This window comes from Capra hircus, chromosome 20 (assembly GCF_001704415.2).
Source record: "Capra hircus breed San Clemente chromosome 20, ASM170441v1, whole genome shotgun sequence".
In the NCBI taxonomy this organism is placed as follows: domain Eukaryota; kingdom Metazoa; phylum Chordata; class Mammalia; order Artiodactyla; family Bovidae; genus Capra; species Capra hircus.
This window is the reverse complement of record NC_030827.1, coordinates 56,499,863-56,515,086: the sequence shown is the minus strand read 5'-3', so window position 1 is coordinate 56,515,086 and position 15,224 is coordinate 56,499,863. Positions and strand designations below refer to the sequence as shown.

At 43.2% G+C, this 15,224-nt stretch overlaps 1 long non-coding RNA gene across 1 annotated transcript in view; it reads right to left on the bottom strand.

The window, feature by feature from the left end:
- FAM134B overlaps positions 1-15,224 on the bottom strand; it is a 156,196-nt gene that overhangs the window by 91,982 nt on the left and 48,990 nt on the right. The window contains exon 3 of the long non-coding RNA XR_001919793.1: positions 11,160-11,190. This is a non-coding gene — a long non-coding RNA (family with sequence similarity 134 member B). The remainder of the gene's footprint in view (positions 1-11,159; positions 11,191-15,224) is intronic.

The following is a 15,224-nucleotide window of genomic DNA, read 5'->3' as shown; positions in this document are numbered from 1 at the left end:
ATAAGGATAAACAAATCAAGAAACTAAAGACTACTTGTTTTCCCCTCACCCAGAGCTTCTAGACATGTACCAGCATATAGCTGTAATGTACCATGTATGATATCACCCTACAATACTTTAAATCTACACATTTTTTTAAAATTAGCAGTAAATGATACATTTACTGCTTCCCATATTCCATTTTCATACTCTTTACAGAGTATGAAATTAACTTAATGAAACACAATGAAATATGATCTTAATCAGATATATAATATTCCATTTATTCTAGTTACAATAGTTGCATTTAAAAAATAAAAGTAATGATGTAAAACAAAAATCACCCTCACATATAACTCCTGCCCCAGGGTCTTTGCACTTGCTGATTCCTTTGCCTAGAAGCTCTTCAACCAGACATGACTCACAGCCTCACCTCTTCCAAGTCGTCACTCAAAAATTAAAGTCCTTGCTGAGGACTTTAATACAACTCAACCCTCACTTCCCACCTTCACCCTCCCTAATCTCCTCTCCTGCTTCAGTTTCCCTTAAACACGGCTCACCACTTAACATTATATATCATAGCAATTTATTTATTTTCTGGCTTCACTCACTAGAATGTGACCTCCAGGAGGGGAGAGTTGTTTGTCTGTCATTGTTTTTATTTAATTCCACAAATGCCTAGAAGTACTGGCAACAAAGGCACTCAATAAATAGTTATTGAAAGGATGAATGAACAACTGGGCGTCCCACGTGGCTCAGTGGTAAAAAATCCACCTGCCAATTCAGGAGATGTAGGTTTGATCCCTGGGCCAGGAATATCCCCTGTGGAAGGAAATGGCAACCCACCCCAGCATTCTTGCCTGGGAAATCCCATGGACAGAGGAGCCTGGTGGGCTATAGTCCATGGGGTTGAAAAAGAGTTGGACACGACTAAGCAACTAAACAGCTAAAAACAACAAACACAACCAGTACATTCATAAAAAGACTGGAAAAGAATTTCTAGGTGACAGTTTATAAGGTTTGTTTTCTTTTTTTATCATCAGTTCAGTTCAGCTGCTAAGTCGGGTCAGACTCTTTGTGACTCCATGGTCTGAAGCACAGCAGGCCTCCCTGTCTATCAACAACTCCCGGAGCTTGCTCAAATTTATGTCCATCAACTTGGTGATGTCATCCAACCATTTCATCCTCTGTCCTCCCCTTCTCCTCCTGCCTTCAATTTTTCCCAGCATCAGGGTCTGTTCCAAGGAGTTAGTTCTTCACATCAGGTGGCCAAAGTATTGGAGTTTCAGCTTCAGCATCAGTCCTTCGAATGAATATGCAGGGCTGATTTCCTTTAGGATTGACTGGTTTGATCTCCTTGCAGTCCAAGGGACTCGCAAGAGTCTTCTCCAACACCACAGTTCAAAAGCATCAATTCTTTGGTGCTCAGCTTTCTTTATAGTCCAACTCTCACATCCATACATGACTACTGGAAAAACCATAGCTTTGACTAGATGGACCTTTGTTGGCAAAGTAATATTTCTGCTTTTTAATATGCTGTCTAGGTTGGTCATAGCTTTTCTTCCAAGGAGCTTTTCTTTTATCTTTTTTATCATAAGTTTCCCGTATTTTCAGTTTTCTAAGTTAGCAAGTATTACTTTTTAAAATCAGGAAAAATGGTTTTAAACGCTACTAGAAAATATGACTATAAATATTGTTTCAGAACAATAGGGAGAGACAAAGAGAAGGACAGAGAAAGAGACAAAGACAAGCAGAGAACAGAAACCTTCAACTACCTGTGAAATTTTAATTTATGTTCAAATAATCACAACTAAGGTCAGGGCAAGTTAAGATAAATATTATTAACTACTGATCATTCTTCCTTCTCTGGTAATTTAAATTTATTAAAGCAAGACTGCTATTAGGTAACAATTAGTCTAGCCTAAGTATTTTATATATTAATAAGTGAACTGTATTCTCAAATCCTTAATAATACAAGGAAAAAACGTAGTGAAAGTGTTAGTCACTAGTCATGTCCGACTCTTTGCGACCCCATGGACTATATAACCCACCAGGATCCTCTGTCCATGGAATTCTCCAGGCACAAATATTGGAATGGGTAGCCATTCACTTCTGCAGGGGATCTTCCTGACCCAGGGATCCAACCCATGTCTCCCGCATTGCAGGCAGATTCTTTACTGTCTGAGCCACCAGGGAAACCCAATACACAAGGTCCAATAGCAAATCAAACCTAATAAGCAAAGAGGCTAAGAGAATCTGAAAACATGAATTAAAATGATTAAAGCTAGAACTTTCATTTCTTATCAAGTGGCTGTAGACACCTGTGGTGTGGCCACAGGACACAGTGATGGACACACAGTTTGAATCATGCAGAAATGGAGTAGCTCTAAAATAATGGGGGGAAAACTAATTGGACTCATTAAATCAGATTATCAAATTGAAGGAATGGCCCAAATTATAAAAACCAAAAACTATAAATTATTATAAAATATAATATCGAACGTTTTTCACTTAGGAGCCCTGAGTATTAAGTAAGGGGCCGCTGCTTCCAGACTCACCAAGAGCCTGACCTGGGGTTTTCCACCCACATTCTGACCTGATGAATCTGCTTGAATATAAGGAGAATATATTACTCATGAAAGGACTATACAGCCGGAAACAGGTCTAGCAATTTATCTCCCTTGTCAATGAAACGTATTTCCTTTTTCATTTTCTTCATTTTATTGAGGTGTAGTTGCTGTGCAAAGTTGTATAAGTTACAGGTATACAGCACAGTGATTCATAATTTTTAAAGTTATATTCCACTTACGGTTAATAGAAAATATTGGCTCTATTCCCTGCGTTGTACAATATATCCTTGTAGCTCATTTATACATAACAGTTTGTACTTCCTGTTTCATTTTATTTGTAATGCCTAAGAAATAGATCCGTTTGCAATTGTGCAGATGCACGTCAGTTTCAAGTAGCTTGATGGGCTCCTGAGGAGGGGGGAATGCCCTTAAATGTCTAGCATGAAGCTTTTTCAGGAAGTCAATGCTCTTTATGTAGAGACCCCACTGATGGTGAAGAGACAGGAAGCAAGCAGAATTAGCCCTCTTGTTCTCAAACAGCTTTAAGAACAGTTTGCAGGAAAAAAATTTTTTAATAAAATTTTTAAATTTTAAAGTAGAAAAATAAAATGTAAAATTTTTTCAAAAAAGGGGACTTCCCTGGTGGTCTAGTGGTTAAGACTCCATGATTCCAATACAGAGGGAGCGGGTTTGATTCATGGTCGGGGAACTAAGATTCCCACAAGCCTTGAGTGGCACAGTCCAAAAAACAAAAAAGAAAAAACTTGGCTTGTCCTTTTCTCTGTACTTGTCTTCAGCTGGTCTGACTGTCAAAGCACGACTTTAAGAAATGAACACAACAGACTGGAATCTGGATGAAGAATTCTGAGAAACGTTCACACGGCGGCAGCGCTGCCTAGGAGCTGGCCGTCTTTCAGTCACTGAATGGGTCTCTTCTTCCCCAAGAGAGGGGAATAAAAGGACTTCGGCCCTCCATGCTACAATAAATGACTACAGAGTTGTGCTCAGTTATGATTTTTGAAAAAAGGAATAAAAGGCCTATTCGCATTTTTTGTGTTGGCAGGGTAGAGACTTTCAAGGCGGCGCTCTGCCTGCAGGCTGGCCAGACATCTGCAGCCTGAGATGCCACAAGCTCCGATACGCTTGTGCTAAAATCCAGCAGGTTCTGAATTGAAGTCAGCATTTTTCTTCTGAGGAAAAGAATTTTTTCATTCATTCCAGGTAAATGTATCCTTCATATCTAGACTTTCTTTTAAAACTCATGGAGATATGGCTCCCTAACTATAGCCCTGGTTGAAATTAAAAAACACAGCTTCAAAACAGGATGCCTTATGAAAAAAGGTAACAAAATACAAGTTACGGGGTGACTTTAGACACTTCTGAAAATACTAAAAACTGTGAAATCTAGTAGTTTCAGTGCATGAGTCCAGAATTCCTGCTGTGCCAGCCTGGAGGGCTGCAGTCCATGGGGTCACAAAGAGCTGGACACAACTGAGCGACTAACACACACACACACACAGTAATAGCAAAGAGGAAACTTTTTAAGCTACCATGTGACTAGTTAATTCTTTTTACTTGGTAATTCATCCTGGCTGTGGAATTTTGACAAGTAATGATGATTCATAAATAAGAAAACGCTGTTTTCACACTGAATGCTATTCCTCAAAGGAGACAATTTAGTAAATGCTAGATGACTCTTCACTTTCAACCAAGGCATGGGTTTGTGCTCCAGGGTTTAATTAATTAGACAGCTCTCACGTCAATGCTCTACTTGGTTCTGGGCCTATGAGGTGGGGCCAGCTCAGGACTTGGGTTTACGACCAATAGTTCTTGGCTCCTTTTCCTCGGGAGAAAAAAAAAAAAAACAGAATCAGCTAGAATGCTTTGACTGGCAATGATCTGGAAGCTGACAAGACAAAAGGGCATTTCACTCCACAAAGTAAGGGCACAGAACTGCTTCTCCTGAGAGCAGGAGCAGGGTGGGGGAGAGAGAGAGAGAGAGAGAGCAAGCTCAGAGAGTCCTGAGATTTGACTGAACTGGAGGTAAAAAGCCCACAACTCTCTCGCTAATCGCAGCTGGCTCTAGAAGGGCAGTATCTGCTAATTCTCTGCTGTGCCCCCCAAGAGTCAGCTTGAGGTCAGGCACAGTAGACCTGGCCCTCATTACACCCCTGGACAGCCACTTCCCACTTTCTGTGAAAGACAACAGCCAAGGTATCGGGGTTCCAGGGATGTCTGTAAGAAAACCCCAGGGTTCTCAGCCATAACTCCCCAAATCTGTAACATTAATGAAAAAACAACACTTTCTGTAAACTGACACTGAACCATAAAACAGAGTTTATGATGAAAATAATTCTTTAATTTGGGTTATAACTGTTTAATCTGGGAAATTTTAAATGATCAGTATATACGTAAGTAAAAGTAATTCTTTCTGATTTATACTTACTTAGAAAAATCAGGCCAAACTGAAACCAATTTTATGTTTTTTTTAGGTAATGGGGACAATATCTCCTATGTTAACAGGGGTTTTATTCAGTCACGGCCATGGTCACAGGAGAATTAAGAGCGATGATACCCCAGGTCAGCTTTCATTTTACTAGAAATGAGCCACAGAAACTGTTAATTTGGTTCAGTTGACAGACCACTCTGTACAAATCCTGTTCAGAATGCAGAGCTGGGCCTTATGTTTATTAAAGAATAAGGTCAAGCACAAGCTCTTCTCAGGACTTAACCACTGAGAATCATATTTGCACAAAATGAACTTTCCAGGTACAGAAACTGGTGTGTGAATGGCATCTGATTAAAATGATCCAGTTTTTATTGTTGGTAACATCAGACATTTGATGCTGGCTTTACTGTTATTTACTAGTTAAGTGTAACACATTATACTTGAGAGCATCCTTCATGCACAGAGACATCAGGGCTTCCCAGATGGTGCAGTGGTGAAGAATCCACCTGCCAATGCATGAGACACAGGAGACATGGGTTTGATCCCTGGGTAGGGAAGATAACCTGGAGAAGGGAATGGTGACCCACTCCAGTGCTCTCGCCTGGGAAATCCCACGGACAGAGGAGTCCGGTGTGCTACAGTTCATGGGGTTGCAAAGAGTAGACACGAATGAGCGTGCACGAACATGCACGCACGAACATGCATGCTAGAGATATCATTATCTTTGTGCTAAATTCTGGAGGAAGTACTTTAAGCTTAGCTGACAAAGCAGATTTTCTCAGACTCTATGGAAATAAGCCATTAGGACTGTAGGAAGGAGAAATTACTTTTCTTTCCAGTTTTATTGAGATATGATTGACGTGCAACATTGCACAAGTTTAAGCGTACAATGGTGATCTGACAGACGTACCTGCTGCAAAATGATGACCACAGCAGGCAGTTTACACGTTCTTTACCTCACATTATTATCACTTTGTCATGGTGGTGGTGGAAGCATTTAAGATCTACTGTCAGCAACCGTCAAGTAAACAATGTGGTACTGTTAACTACAGTCACCATGCTGCACGTTAGGTCCCCAGAACTCACTCACCTCATGATCGGAAGTTTGTACCCTTTGACCAACAGCTTCTCACTTCCACTCCCCAGCCCCTTGGCAACCACCATTCTACTCTTTTTTTTTTTTTCCCAATGAGTAACATTTTTAGATTCCACATGTGAGATCACACAGTATTTGTCTTTCTCTGTCTGATGTATTTCACCTAGCATATGCCCTCCGGGTTCATTCACGTTGTCATGAATAACAGAATTTCCTCCTTATTTTAGTGGCTGAATAATATTCCATTGTGTACATATACCAGTTTTCTCTATCAGTTCATCCATTGGTGGACACTGAGTTGTTTCTATGTCTTGACTACTGTGAATAATACTGCAGTGAACATGGGGCATAAACATCTCTTCAGGGCAGTGATTTCATTCCCTTCAGATCTAGACCTGGGAGTGGAATTACTGGACCACCATCAGAATGGCTTATTTTTAATTTTTTGAGCAACCTCTATATTATTTTTTGTAGCAGCTATGCCAATCTACATTTCTAGCAACAGCACACAACAGTTCTCTTTTCGAGGAGCTCTTTATTAATGGAAAAACTCTACAATGGCATCATGAACGTAAAGTGGTCCACTGTTTTTTGTTTTTTTTTTTAAATTGGGGTTATAGCTGCTTTGCAATGTTGTGTTACCTTCTGCTGTACCATGAAATGAATCAACAATATGCATACATATATCCCCTCTTTTTTTGGATTTCTTTCCCACTTAGGTCATCACAGAGCATTAAGTTTAGTTCCTTGTGCTATGCAGCAGGTCCTCATTAGTGATCTATTTTATACATATTAGTATATAGAAGTCAATCACAATCTCCTGGTTCATCTCACCCCTTAGTGTCTCACCTTCCCCGCTGAGGGTCCATACATTTGTTCACTACATCTGTGTCTCTATTTTTGCCTTGCAAACAGGTTCATCTATACCATTTTTCTCGATTCCACATATATGCATTAACATATGATATTTGTTTTTCTCTGACTTACTTCACTCTGTATGACTGACCCAGCAATCCCACTATTGGGCATATACGCTGAGAAAACCAAAGTTAATAAACCACATGCACCCCAGTGTTCACTGCAGCACTGTTCACAGTAGCCAGGACATGGAAGCAGCCTAGATGCCCATCATCAGATGAATGGATAAAAAAGATGTGGTATATATATACAACAGAATATCACTAAGCCATAAAAAGGAACGAAATTGAGCCACTTGAAGAGACATGGGTGGACCTAGAGGCTGTCATACAGAATGGTCCATCATTCCATCCACCTTTGAACAGTCGATTTTATGGCCCTTAAACGCAGCCCTCAGAGAAGAGGCTGGGTTCATTCTGGGACCAAGAACAAACCACTAGTGCAAAGCTGGGGTGAGGAAGAAGAAAGCTAGGCTGACAGACCTGGGAATCCAGCTGTATGGGCTGTAATGGGAGAGGGGAAGGAGAAATGTTGATGTCTAACCACAGCCAAGGGAGAGAGAGACTTCTGAGCTCAACACCACAGACCTTGCAAGTGGAAAGACCCTCATCCGACCTGCCTCACAGGAGCAAAACCCCACCCCCTTCTGCCTGCAAAGACCCTCCTACTCATCACTGCACTTTATTCTTAAAATAAGATGGTTTTGAATGTTTCAATGCTCGGCATGGTGCTCTGTGATGACCTAGAGAGATGGGATGGGGGATAGGTGGGAGGGAGGTTCAAGAGGGAGGGTATATATGTATACTTATAGCTGATTCATGTTGTCATACCACAGAGACTAACACAACATTGTAAAGCAATTATCCGCCAAAAAAAAAAAAAAAACTGTAATAAACCATCTGGAAAAAAATACTTTAAAAAGAACGTGTCTGTGTGTGTGTGTGTGTGTGTGTGTGTGTAAAAGCAAATCATTATGCTGTAAAACAAGAATTAATAACATTGTAAATCAACTACTTGGGCAGGTGTGCGAAGTCGCTTCAGTTGTGTCCTGACTCTTTGTGATCCTGTGGGCTGTGGCCTGCCAGGCTCCTCTGTCCATGGGATTCTCCAGGCAGGAATACTGGAGTGGGGTGCCATGCCCTCCTCCAGGGGATCTTCCTGGCCCAGGGATTGAACCCATGTCTCCTGGGTTTCCTGCACTGGCAGGCAGGTTCTTTACCACTAGCATCACCTGGGAAGTCCAAACCACTATACTTCAATAAAAAAAAATAAGAAAAAACCCCACTGTACTAGCCAGTACCAGATGCTAAGAATCACTGTAAACAATAAACCAAACCATTGAAGAAATGAGAGAAATCCACATTTTAACTTCACATCTCCAGTGTGATGAACAGAAGATGGAATACAATTACACAGTGGAAAATGCAGTAAGAAAATTGAGGGAAGTATCCTTCTAGTGGTGACTGCAGCCATGAAATTAAAAGACGCTTACTCCTTGGAAGAAAAGTTATGACCAACCTAGATAGCATATTCAAAAGCAGAGACATTACTTTGCCAACAAAGGTCCGTCTAGTCAAGGCTATGGCTTTTCCAGTGGTCATGTATGGATGTGAGAGTTGGACTGTGAAGAAAGCTGAATGCCAAAGAATTGACGCTTTTGAACTGCGGTGTTGGAGAAGACTCTTGAGAGTCCCTTGGCCTGAAAGGAGATCCAGTCAGTCCATTCTGAAGGAGATAAACCCTGGGATTTCTTTGAAAGGAATGATGCTAAAGCTGAAACTCCAGTACTTTGGCCACCTCATGCAAAGAGTTGACTCATTGGAAAAGACTCTGATGCTGGGAGGGATTAGGGGCAGGAGGAGAAGGGGACGACAGAGGATGAGACGGCTGGATGGCATCACTGACTCAATGGACATGAGTCTGAGTGAACTACAGGAGTTGGTGATGGACAGGGAGGCCTGGCGTGCTGTGATTCATGGGGTCGCAAAGAGTCGGACACGACTGAGTGACTGAACTGAACTGAACTGATCCTTCTAGTGAGAATTAAATCACTTTGAAAGAAGCTCTGGCCAAACAGAAAGGTAAAAGGCTAGCAATCTGAAGGGAACACCGCATGCATACATGTACTCGCTCAGTCATGCCGACTCTTTGTGGCCCCATGGACTGTGGCCCTCCAGGGTCCACTGTCTGTGGTATTTTCCAGGCAAGAATACTAGAGTAGGTTGCCATTTCCTACTCCTGGGAAGCTGAAAGTAACCCCAATCCCCTTGAATCACATCGCAGACTTTTTAGGGCTGAATGAATATTCGAGATGATTCTCTCTCTTACCTCTCACTTTGCAGATGAGAAAACTGAGGCCGAGAGAGCAGTAAACTTGGCAAGACCACTAGGAGCAGGGTTAGGACCAGTATGGAAAATCAGTGGCACTTGAATATCCAATCGGGTGACTTCGAAGTAAAAGAGACCTCCCTAGAAAGGACTATTTCCATGAGCATGGCTTCTCTGGGGACACACAAGCACTTCCCCAAAGGGGTAGAATGTTACAAGTGTTTAAAAAGCCACATTATAGGCAGCTAACCTGACACTGGCAAAGCGAGATCCTTGGTCCTGCCGGGCTCACCAACAGCTAAGGTCTTTCTCCGAACCCTTATCAAATACTCTAATTTCCATGCTAAGAGAATGTGTGCCATGGAAACTCTCCCAGGCACCTTGCAGCTACTTCATAGGGCTGTGGATGGCAAGGGCTATAGTAAAGATAGGCAATGCCTTAACCTGTCTGAGAAGATATTCCATCGAAGAGCTTTTAAAATTCCTTTGAAATTACACCCGCTGACTTGGTCAGATCTTCCCCCAGCCAGAATCAGGGAGCATGCTCAACTTCTCCACCTGACATTTGGGGAAGCATCTGCAGACACGTATCCCAGGAGGCTCAGTGTATCAGCAGGGACAAGACAGAACCCAGGCCCTAGACGGCCAGGCTGGGGTGAGTCTGTGCCTGGAAGGTCACATTTCCCTTCTTAGAACCAACGTCTCCTTCTGCTGAGTCTCTTGGCAAGTTTACATTGCCCCCCACAACTCCCCCTGAAAATATGGGCTCCAAAATGAAGAAGCACACAGATGTCAACTGGTCATAAAATTTGCCTTTACACCTGAAATAAACACACAGCTTTTAAGGGTATATTATATACCAGGTTATGGGGGTTTTTTGTTTGTTTTGTTTTGTTTTTTTTTTCATGGATTTTTATAGGCATTACCCTGTCTCCTTTTTGAGCCTTCACTGCACACAGTCCACTTGGATGTAAGTTGAGCACTCAACCCTCTCTTTCAGTCATACGCAAATACTTTGAAGGCAAAACTTAAAAAAATAAATAACTACAAAAATTGGTTTTACTGGGGTGTCAACCCTTACATCTTCTTCACTTTCCCACTTCTCATATATGCAGTTCGTGACACTGATTACTTTCCCCACATAACCCGCCCCAGCTCTCTCCTCCTCCACACAGCAGAGCACCTTTACTTCCGAGTGGAGCACCTTTACTTCCGAGTGGAGCATCTTTACTTCCTAGTGGAGCACCTTTACTTCCAGGTGGAGCACGGTGGATGAAAACGGAACTACTTTGCCTGCGGCTGCACCAGGAGCCCAGAGGTCAGTGGACACTCGTTGCCCCGTCAGGCTTAAACGAACCTCCCATTCTTCCTCGCTGTTCCCAAACCCACAGCTCTATGAACCGACAGCTCTCTCCTGGTTAACCTTCAGGATCGTTCCAGCAGAGTTCCAGGCCTCAAGGTAACCTTGTTTTTCACCCACCTCAGCAGTGATGCTCACACCCCAAAATAAGGTTGGAGAGGAAATCCCCAATGAAACCCATCCCCCAAACCCATCCTTCCCTCTCTGTACTCCTTCACACACTGTGACTCTCAAGCATGCTTGTAGCCCAATATTACAGCAAGTATGTGAGCTACTTCCAAGAGCTAGTCCCAATTTTATCCTCATCCTCAGTTCAGCTGTATTTTTATTTTCCCACTCTTGTAGATTACTTTTTTCATTCTTGTCGCTAAACTATGATTTCAGAGATGCATCTCGGTGGCCCAGTCACCTCCCCCACCCTCCCTTCATCAGTGGTAACATTGAAAGCAAGTTCCCTACCTTTCACTGAGGCTCCTCCACAACTGTGCACCTGCAATAGAAGTAAATGTGAAACGTTAGTGGAGGTATTTTCCTCTTAAGGTATTCCTCAACTTAGAAAGACTCTGGGCTATTTAAAATGGAATGCTTGGATCTTTAAACTCTAGAAACTCTCAAATCATACAGTGTCTACCTCTGGTAACCATAACTCATTCAGGAAAATTGTCCACAAATATCCATTGAGATTCTAATATATGCAAAACCGTTGGATAGGTAGCAGGAGAGATGGAACAGCAGAGAACACATGGTCCTGCCTGGAGGACTGTACTGTCCCGTGGGACAGACCGAACCTGCACTCAAGTGAACATGAACCAAGGTAGGGGATGTAGGAACTCTAAAAGAAACATAAGCCATGAGAGTTCAGGGAGGACAGAAAAATGTGGCTGGTTATGAAAGCACCAGTGACAGGTGGTATTTGAGGTGAACTCTGAAATGGTACTGACAAAGGGACAACCATTATTTGAGAAAGGAGATTTTTATCTATTCATTCTTTAAGTGTTTTGAGTGTGTATCTAGGCTCAAATGAAATCGACATTAAAATATATATACATGTATATATGTATAAACATACACCTAGATCTCATTTGCTTTCTTAATTCTCCGATGACTTTCTTCATTGGACTATGTCTTGATACTATGTTCCCAGATACCAGCTTTAATGAAGTTCAAGAAAAGAAATGGCCATGAGGCAGTTTCTGCTTTTTTCCATCAAATAAAGATGTTGTCCCTCTTGTACTTCACTGCATGCTTTTGTGTGCTCGGTCGCTTCAGTTGTGTCCAACTCTTTGCGACCCTATGGACTATAGCCCTCCAGGCTCCTCTGTCCACGGAATTTTCCAGGCAAGAATACTGGAGTGGGTTGCCATTTCCTCCTCCAGGGGATCTTCCCAACCAGGGATCAAACCAGCATCTCCTGCATTGGCAGGTGAGTTCTTCACCACTGAGCCACTTGGGAAGCCCCTCTCAAAGATCTATGTGATAAATTCTTAGAATTCAGCCCCAGGAAGATTCGCAAAATTGCTTACATCCTTTTATCAGATTATTAGAACTGTATAATTGATCTGGGTTCCCTTTCACCTAGATGAACAAATAAAGAAGACGTAGTGTAACATCTTATGGAAAAACTCAAATGAGCTTTTTGGCCAACCCAATATACATATATAGTGGAGTATTACTTGGTCATGAAAAAAGAATGAAATCTTGCCATTTGCAGCAATGTGGAAGGACTTGAGAGTATTATGCTAAGTGAAATGAGTCAGAGAGAAATTCCACATGATTTCACTTACATGTGGAATCAAAAAAAAAACAAAACAAATGAAGAAACAGAACAGAAATAAATTCATAGGTACGGAGAACAAACTGCTGATGGTTGCCAAAGGGGAGAGGGGTCAGGGAGATAGGCAAAATAGGTGAAGGGGATTCAGAGGTACAAACTTCTAGCTATAAAATAAATAAATCATGGGAATGCAGTGCACACACAGAGAACATAATTAATAATACTGTAACAACTTTGTGCGGTAACATGATGGATGGTAACTAGTCTTACTGCAGTTATCAGTTCAGAATGTTTAAAAGAGGGCTTCCCTAAGCGCTCAGTTGGTAAAGAATCCATCTGCAGTGAAGGAGACCCCAGTTCAATGGTTCAATTCCTAGGTTGGGAAGATCTTCTGGAGAAGGGATAGGCTACTCACTCCAGTATTCTTGGGCATCCCTTGTGGCTCAGCTGGTAAAGAATCTGCCTGCAATGCGGGAGACCTGGGTACGATCCCTGGGTTGGGAAGATCCCCTGCAGAGGGAAAGGCTATCCGTTCCAGTATTCTGGCCTGAAGAATTCCATGACCTGTGTAGTCCATGGGGTTGCAAAGAGTTGGACTGAGTGACTTTCACTTTCAGCGTATAAAATATTAAGTCACTGTGCTATACACCTGAAGCTTATATTGTATGTTAATTATAACAAAAAAAAAAAAAGGAAAAATGGTTCCGGCCTAAGGGAGCGAAAAAATTAGAATGATGAAGAGAGCAGTACCACCATCATTGAACATAGACTAGGCTGCGGCTGCTCAGGGCTGAGGATGGGGCAGTGGAGAGAGGCTGAGCAGGAGAACACTTGAACTGGGGGCACAGAGCTGGTTCAATGGCAGTGAGGCTGAACAGAAGGAAGCACCCTCCAGCCTTGGCAGGGGTTGGAGACAGCACTTCCAAAGGCTGAGGTCCAAGATGCGATGACAGTCGAGAGGACCAAATCCAGGCCTTCACACAAGCCATGAGGGCACAAGCTGGAATGACAGCGCAGAGTGAACACAAACGCCTACACTTCATAGGCCGTGATTCCAGGTGGGACCATGTTCTGTATCAAATGGATCTCGTAGATTTGGCAGGAGGAAAAGCATAAAGGGACTGTGGTTGGCCATGCTCCACGGGGAGCACATGGGGCTCTGCTGAGTGAGCCCTCCTCCACTGCCCAGGGAAGTAGGTGAAGAGCATCTCAGGACAGTGAGGGGCAGGTGGGGCAGAGTGTGGAGATGACTGGTTCTTTAGTAAAGAGAGAGAAGGTGGTGATAGAGAAGTTGAAGGGTGTGGGAGGAGTTTCCCACACTACAGATGCCTGCCCAGGAACCAGACTAAGGGGTTAATGCTGGGAGCAGGCACTTGGGCACAAAAAGCAAAACAGAAATCTATCACAGCCAGGGGGCATCCACACTAGTGACTCAGAAACAGAGACATGGGGCCCCATGGGTTTTACAACGATTAAGTTCCAAGGCAGTACAGCCACACTTTTGCTCATCTATTTCATATTAAGTGTCTGAGATGGTGTTAAAGATATAATAAAGGGAAAGGAGGAGCCAGAAATGCTGTGGGAAGCAGGAAAGTTTGGGGAGAGACGAGGAGACAGATGAGTCGGGGGTCCTTTCTTCACCACTCCGGCTGGCGGGCCAGGGTGTCTCATGAGAACCCAGCAGCTCTAAAGAAAGCCAATTCCCATTTCTGGGTCCAACTTGAAGCCGATTCTGTGCCTCCTGGAGACCAATTCATCACCACAGGGCCCTAGGCTGAAGGCCTATAAGACCAGGCTCCTGCCAACCACACATGGGATTCAATGGGCCTTTGTTCTAAAAGACTGGATCAGAAAGGATGAAGCAGGCACCAGGGCTTCTTCAGCCACAGAGAGGGAGCCCTGGGAATGCACGGGAATGAATCTTGTTTCTCCTTTTCTCCTCATGCAGCAGAAACGCTGTATTGAGAGCAATGTCCCCCAGTGAAAACTCGGACAGAAAGATTGGTCCATTCCAAATTCCGGCCCTACAGGCAGAAGCATGAGAGCTGGACTTGGTTAGAGAGGCACTCACAACAGGCCCTGGCTAGAGGAAGGCCCTCAATATGGACAAACTGATGGGTGCCTAAACCCGTGATATTCAGGTGATGGGCCGGAAGCTGAACAGAGGGGCCCATACTGGTGTAGGTACTTCTTTTTTAATGCTCTTGTCTGACCTCTACACAACCCAGTGGTATAAGAAGGATTTTCATCATAGGATAAAGAGGTTCTGATTATGTAGGAGGATGAATAACAGCCCGAAAAACTATCAGGCCTTAATCCCTGAATCCTGCAAAATGTTACTATATGTGGAAAATGCTATGTGTGCACATTCAGTCATGCCTGACTCTTTGTGACCCGATAGACTATAGTCCACCAGGCTCCTCTGTCCCTGAGAATTCTCCAGGCAAGAATACTGGAGTGGGAGCCATTTCCTCCTCCAGGTGGTCTTCCCGACCCAGGGATCAAACCCCTGTCTCCTGGAGCTCCTGCATTGCAGGCAGAGTCTTTACCACTGTGCCACCTGGAAGCCCTCAGATATGGAAAATGGTATTAACCAAATGTGACAAAGTTTTGGGCCATGAGATGGAGACACCATCCCAGATTATCCACATGGGGCCCAAATGGAATCACCAGTGTTCCTGTAAGACAAGGAAGGCAGAGGAGGATTTGACTCAGGCAGAGAAGGAGGTGTCAGAACCACAAAGCAGAAA